Below are 8,552 nucleotides of genomic sequence, written 5' to 3' on the forward strand. Positions count from 1 at the left end.
GTGGACAGACAGTTCAGAACACACAGCGGACAGACAGTTCAGAACACACAGCGGACAGACAGTTCAGAACACACAGTGGACAGACAGTTCAGAACACACAGTGGACAGACAGTTCAGAACACACAGCGGACAGACAGTTCAGAACACACAGTGGACAGACAGTTCAGAACACACAGTGGACAGACAGTTCAGAACACACAGTGGACAGACAGTTCAGAACACACAGCGGACAGACAGTTCAGAACACACAGCGGACAGACAGTTCAGAACACACAGACAGTTCATCACACAGACAGTTCAGAACACACAGACAGTTCATCACACAGGCAGTTCAGAACACACAGCAGACAGACAGTTCAGAACACACAGGCAGTTCATCACACAGACAGTTCAGAACACACAGGCAGTTCATCACACAGACAGTTCAGAACACACAGGCATTTCTTCACACAGACAGTTCAGAACACACAGGCAGTTCATCACACAGACAGTTCAGAACACACAGGCAGTTCATCACACAGACAGTTCAGAACACACAGGCAGTTCAGAACACACAGGCAGTTCATCACACAGACAGTTCAGAACACACAGGCAGTTCATCACACAGACAGTTCAGAACACACAGGCAGTTCATCACACAGGCAGTTCAGAACACACAGGCAGTTCAGAACACACAGGCAGTTCATCACACAGACAGTTCAGAACACACAGGCAGTTCAGAACACACAGGCAGTTCAGAACACACAGCAGACAGACAGTTCAGAAGGTTTATCAGGGACATTATTTTATGAACAGAAGATTTATTTTTTAAATATTTACAGCCACTTAATTTCATTGTGTTTATCTGTGGCATAGAGACTCATGCTTCATGTCATAGAGCCATGCTTCATGTCATAGAGTCATGCTTCATGTAATAGACTCATGCTTCATGTAATAGACTCATGCTTCATGTCATAGAGTCATGCTTCATGTAATAGAGTCATGCTTCATGTCATAGAGCCATGCTTCATGTCATAGAGTCATGCTTCATGTAATAGACTCATGCTTCATGTAATAGACTCATGCTTCATGTCATAGAGTCATGCTTCATGTAATAGAGTCATGCTTCATGTCATAGAGTCATACTTCATGTAATAGAGTCATGCTTCATGTAATATAGTCATGCTTCATGTAATAGAGTCATGCTTCATGTAATATAGTCATGCTTCATGTCATAGAGTCATGCTTCATGTAAGAGTCATGCTTCATGTCATAGAGTCATGCTTCATGTCATAGAGCCATGCTTCATGTCATAGAGTCATGCTTCATGTAATAGAGTCATGCTTCATGTCATAGACTCATGCTTCATGTCATATAGCCATGCTTCATGTAATAGAGCCATGCTTCATGTCATATAGCCATGCTTCATGTAATAGAGCCATGCTTCATGTCATAGAGCCATGCTTCATGTCATAGAGTCATGCTCATGTCATAGAGTCATGCTTCATGTCATATAGTCATGCTTCATGTCATAGAGTCATGCTTCATGTAATAGAGTTATGCTTCATGTCAGAGCATTCACCCATTGAATATCTCATTGGTGCCAAACAGGTCCTGCACTGCCACCTGGTGGGAAAACCATGATATTGTTTACAGACACACACCAAATGCACACACACTCACATAGATACACACAACATGCACACACGTCCTGGACAGTGGTGATTCACCACTTACATGGTTTTTATGCTAAAAGTCAGCATATGATCAAAACATTATTGTAGAATTATTCACCTTCTGTATTATGATTCATTATATTAACATTATTTGTGCCATATTGTAGAGAGGATCTATTTTCTAGACGTTATGATCTCCTCCTCTCGTGTTTCATTGGCTGTTGAGTTGTGTGATAATACAGCATCATGGCATGCTCTTATTTCATTGGTCGGTGTTGATTTCTGACAGCAGTCTGGCGCTTGAAGCTGTAGAAGGTTCTCCCTCCTTCTTTCCCTGAAGCCACTTATAACTTTGACTTAAATGCTGTAAAATAGACTCCGCCCCCAGCCCCTTCCTCTCTTTCTGCCTTAATAATGTTCCATGGTGATGTCATATAGATCCCACCCCCAGCCCCTCCTTTTTTTCCCATTTTCATGCTTCTCACTCATCCCCCAATTTTCTTTCCCTCTTGGTTGTTGCGTTGCCCTACTGTCGGTCTGGGGAGGGTGTAGACCACCACATGTCTCCTCTGTTGGTCTGGGGAGGGTGTGGACTACCACATGTCTCCTCTGTCGGTCTGGGGAGGGTGTAGACTACCACATGTCTCCTCTGTTGGTCTGGGGAGGGTGTAGACTACCACATGTCTCCTCTGTCGGTCTGTGGAGGGTGTAGACTACCACATGTCTCCTCTGTCGGTCTGGGGAGGGTGTAGACTACCACATGTCTCCTCTGTTGGTCTGGGGAGGGTGTAGACTACCACATGTCTCCTCTGTCGGTCTGGGGACTACCACATGTCTCCGCTGTTGCTCTGGAGAGGGTGTAGACTACCACATGTCTCCTCTGTCAGTCTGGGGAGGGTGTAGACTACCACATGTCTCCTCTGTCAGTCTGGGGAGGGTGTAGACTACCACATGTCTCCTCTGTTGGTCTGGGGAGGGTGTAGACTACCACATGTCTCCTCTGTCGGTCTGGGGAGGGTATAGACTACCACATGTCTCCTCTGTTGGTCCCCCTCCCTCTATTTCTGTCTTAATATAGTCTTAATATAGTCATATAGACCCCACCCCCAGCCCCTCCCTCTCTCTTCCATGGTGGTGTGTATAGTGTGTCGCATTTTGTTCTGCGTAGCATCTGATGTTTAAATCAGAGCAAAACAGACTTTGCTATTTTGCATCCCCAGTTAAATTGAACCTAATACCTTCACGGGACGGTTAACCTTAATTAACTAACTGACTAACCCTAACCGTTCACAGGACGAACACTAAGTCCTGCTTTTATTGGACAAGGTCAGAGTTGCTCTGCTTTCATTGGACAGGGTCAGAGTTATATCACAGTTTCCCTCTGCTTTCATTGGACAGGGTCAGAGTTAGATCACAGTTTCCCTCTGCTTTCATTGGACAGGGTCAGAGTTCCTCTGCTTTCATTGGACAGGGTCAGAGTTAGATCACAGTTTCCCTCTGTGGATATCTTGTTGTCACCGTTTTGTGTCTTTGTTTAGTTAAGCGTCTGGTTAAATTCAATTAATTTGGGGAAGCAAAGTGACGTGAGTTAAAGCCACCTAGTCTAGACGAGCTGAACCATGGCCACCCGTTCCTCTTCAGGACCGCCCCCCCCCCCCCCCCCCCCCCCCTGAACTATTTAAGAGTTTGAAACATCAAAGATATTGTGAGGAGAGATCAGAGGAAAAAGGTTTGATATGATAATATAATTATTTTTACTAAATGTTTCAGGTAATTCTTTCTAAATATATTGATATACCTTAGCTTTGCTCAAACACATTGTGATATTTTATAAGGACACTTATAAACCAAGGTATGTATTAAAGTACGACTTGGAGAACCTGTAGAGGTACTTTCCAAATTGTATAAAATGTATTTCTACTGTAATTGTGAATTTGTGTTATACAAATATATTATATTATATATATGTATATGACTACGAAAATGGTCATTTTGTAACGTGTTTAAACTACATTGAGACATAAGGAGGTGTTGTTGTACATAGCTGTGAATGAATCCCATTAGTCGACGGCCGGATTCAAACTGGCGCAGAACATCCTGTTGTTCAGACCCGGTCTTCCCGCGCAGCAGAGTGTAAACGGGCAGAAGCCGCAACGAATCTGAATCTGTCGGCTCCCTATTTACACCCTGTTTACACGGCCATGAAAAGGATGGGATCCGGTTTCATTGTGTTCCGGTGTGAATCCGGTCCCAGGACACTCCTATTGATTGTGAATGTACTCATGGTATATAATGTACTCATGGTATATACTGTACTCATGGTATATACTGTACTCATGTTATATAATGTACTCATGGTATATACTGTACTCATGGTATATACTGTACTCATGGTATATAATGTACTCATGGTATATACTGTACTCATGGTATATAATGTACTCATGGTATATAATGTACTCATGGTATATACTGTACTCATGGTATATAATGTACTCATGGTATATAATGTACTCATGGTATAATGTACTCATGGTATATACTGTACTCATGGTATATAATGTACTCATGGTATATAATGTACTCATGGTATATACTGCACTCATGGTATATAATGTACTCATGGTATATAATGTACTCATGGTATATACTGTACTCATGGTATATAATGTACTCACCTCCTGTACAAACTTGAATGCTGCTTCTGTTGTGACAAAAAGTACGTTGGCCTCCGAGAAACCGTTGAGTTATAAAGTCAGACAAGAATTTGACTGATAATTTAATATTAAACTATTTATTTATTTATTTATTTATTTATTTGCACATGCGAGTTGAAAATCCTTCCAAGTTTTAAGTTGATGAGTATTAACACAGAGAAATGTAATTGCTGAAGTATATATATTATACCATGTGTTTAGAATGCATTTTGCAAACGCTATCTGTACATATTATTTAAGATACATTTTTACAAAAATCTGTGTATAAAATTGAAAAAATGCTGTGCAGCAACTACTGGAGCCATTTTGGGCTTTTGGGAAAGTACCATTTTTCAGTATATAAGAGTGTTTTGAATAATGTATCAAAGTCTCTATTGTACAAATAATAAAAATGTCACTATTGGTAATGTGGGCTGCTTCTGTCTAAATATCTTTCTTCTGTCTAAATATCTTTACACTAATGATAATGTGGGCTGCTTTTGTCTAAATATCTTTACACTATTGGTAATGTGGGCTGCTTCTGTCTAAATTGACATTTACATTTACATTTAGTCATTTAGCTGACGCTTTTATCCAAAGCGACTTACAAGTTCTGTACGACGAGACAGCAAGAAGGGTACAACTCTATCAGCTGAGTAACAAATGTTTATCAAAGTGTTGCGTGTTACAGTGTAGGCTAGTTTATTAGGACAAGTGCATGGCAGTAAGGTTAGTCAGGGTTAGATTTTTATTTTTTTTATCATTTCAGATAATGGTTGAAGAAGTGAGTCTTTAGTCGACTGTGAAAGATTGGACGGGATTCGGCTATCCTAACTGGGATGGGTAGTTCATTCCACCATTGTGGGGCAAGGACTGAGAATAGGCGGCTTCTCTTTGATGACCCTCCGGGAGCTTGGATAGGAGTAGGTCTGAGGCGGCCAGAAGATGCAGAGCGTAGGGGTCTAGTGTAAATATCTTTACACTAATGGTAATGTGGGCTGCTTCTGTCTAAATATCTTTACACTAATGGTAATGTAGGCTGCTTCTGTATAAATATCTTTACACTAGGGGTGGAATGGTGTAGAATTGAAAGTTCAATACATTTACATTTAGTCATTTGGCTGAATTTGCCAAAGCGAATTACAAGTTCTGTACAACAAGTCAACAGGAAGGGTACAACTCTGTCAGCTAAGGGTAAGTAACATTGTACCTCATGATCAAACATGTTTGTAAGTATCTTCATAAATATCTTTGTAAGAACTCCGTAAGAACAAATTTACGAAAGATCTCCAGATTCCTGAAAGCGTGAAAAGGTGTTCGTAAACAGCTAAAGTGTTCTCAGCTGCGCAAAACGTCACTCATTCTTAAATTGAAACCACGCTCTCGTACACATGAATTTGCATACAGAAACGCCCCGCCAGCTCCTTATAAGGCCATGCAACACAGGACCGTGTGCACAGGATCAAATCCACAGGCAATGCGAAAGCAATTTGTGACTGATCAAAATTGTATTTGTATAGATTCAAATGTATTGTCATTATACAGCACAAGTACAATAGAAAGAAAATAACTTTGGCATCTAACCAGAGTACAATTGTAACAGTAAAGTGCAATAGTAACATACAATGCACAGGTGATTAAACTGGGTATAAAATATATCAATATTACTGAGTAATAGTGCTCATCAGATGCATGCAGAGTTGTAGTATTAATATGTACAGTGATACAGGTATAAAGACCTTATAATAGTAGGTCATACTGTAGAACAGGGGTAGGCAACCCTAGACACGCGTGCCTGCATAGGCACGCTGGGGCATTTTCATAGGCACAGGGGGCAGCATAAAAATATATATATATAATTTATTTTTGATTTTTTTGCTTTGAAATATTATAGTGAAATATTTTGCACTGTTGTCGCATTTATCTTGTTGAAATCCTCCCACAGGTTCTTTTTACTACCACATATTTAATTGAGACCCTTTATTTGTTTATTATTTCAATTTAGCTGGAAATACATTGCTACATCATTCAGTAACATTTGCAGAGCCTTATAACAAAAACATTATTACGGTCACCATTGTGACCAGTGGGATTAATCAACACATTTTATTATTTATTTTTCTATTTCATTGAACATTGCACATGTTAAAAGCCATTATTTTTTTCTCAAAATGTGAGTATTACCAAGTCAACTTGTGTTCTTAAAACAATGACAATAAACATAGTTTTATTAGGTTGAAATAATGTGGTTGTGTACTTATTTTTCTGTTAACTTATTATGGATTGAAAACTGAAAACCTTAACACTTACCGTGCCACACACGAGATATCTCGGGTTTATTTATAGGTGGTTGAAAGCCACTCACGAGATTTCTCGGAATTATTATTATTATTTTTTTTTAGCGATCTGAAATCATATTGCATCACCCGAGCCTACCCGAGTATAGCCGAGCGGCGCCGGCGATCATTGTGGAAAAAAGCGCCCCCTGTCGTCTCCCAGATGACATAAGGGATTTTGGAATGGACTCAATGAAAATGAATGGGGAAAAAAATCCGGTACTCCACATTTTCCAGTCCACTGATGCAGCCGGGGTTATCAGAGTTCATTCTGGATCCTCAGATCCCTGCGGATCATGGAGTTCTACTGTATCGCGTTGGATCCATACACTTATCGATTTTTTCGAATGGTGATCAGGAATTGGAATATACCAGTTGGATACCATCTGATGTCAGGTAAGGACTCTATGTTATCAGTGTTAGGATAATCAGAGTAAGTTTGATGAAGTTATAAGCTGTTTTGTGAAATGTCTTCTTTCGGTTTCACTGTAAAAGTCCGAGAGGAAATCAACGGGGCGATTATCCGTGCGCGGCTCGAATGTGCTTGCGTGCACGTATAATATTGATCATCTAGCGTTTATTTGAAAACGATTCATAAAAAGGCCGACGAATATCAACGTTGTGGAATATTCCAGTAAAAGGCGATTTTCATAGAATGCTCCAGAATGGGCTGTTTTTTATCTGAAAACGGGTGCTTTTCTAAATGCTCTGAAACGGAAATGCCACGATAAAAAAACAATCTGCCTTGACAGCACTGACTGGAAAATAGTCTTTGATAATGCGATGGGCAGATTAGACACATAGCCATAATTTAAAACATAGATTAGGCAATATTAACGTTAACATTGGCGCCGATGGTGGCATTCAGCCGGTAAAAAGGAAAACCCGGCGTGGCGCTCAATCAAAACGTATTTACACGATATACCTCACATTCACCCTCCGTTCACATCCTGGTGTTCTCCTGGTGTTCTCCATTAGGCCTGTAGGTGGAGCTATGACAGCACACGTACAGTACACACACTGATGGTGTGTGATGTGTCCAAAAATGAATGGGCAAATGTGAGTGAAATGGTCGCACTGTATGCAGCTGTTTGTCTGCATTGCATTCCCCCCCCCCCCAACTCAGATTTAGGGTTGATACAACCATCATAATAATATTGTTAATAATAACAATAACAATAATGATGTAATAATGTAAAAATTATCATTAAAAATACCTGTTTATGAGAAAAAAAATTACGATGCATGGAATATTGTTGAGGCACACTAGTTACAACTATATTTCAAACAGGCACTCCATGTCAAAAAGGTTGCTGACCCCTGCTGTAGAACATGACATCTTAGCATGACATCTTATTTATGTCAATACCGGTACAAGGCCACCCAGAAAATGCGTCATGGGACGAGTTAACAGGTGGGGTTAACGTGGTGTCAGGAGAGGAGCACTATTTGTTCACTCTTCATCCAAGTTTGTCATATTAAAATACAATACTTATAATTTGAAATGTTTTTTTTATGATAGACCTACACCGTCAGAGTCAGATTTGATCAGTCAGAGATTTTATTTGGTTGTTACATCCCAATGTATTTGCACAGTATAACTGTGAATGGTTTCATAGTGGGTAGTTGTACTGTACGCTGTATTGTAAATTATGTCACCATCAAGGTTATAAATGCACAGCTGTGTGCAACTGTGAACAGTAAAAATACATTTGTTAGAATAGAATGATCTTTATTGTCATTGTTACAGTGTTACAACGACATTTTAAATGCAGCCCTAGGTGCTAGCCATCACACAGTCCTAGATCATAAAAACACAGTCCTAAACACAGTATTAAATATAAAAACAAGAGTAAGGCATAAAT

This window comes from Notolepis coatsorum, assembly GCF_963971535.1.
Source record: "Notolepis coatsorum genome assembly, chromosome: 3".
Lineage (NCBI taxonomy): Eukaryota > Metazoa > Chordata > Actinopteri > Aulopiformes > Paralepididae > Notolepis > Notolepis coatsorum.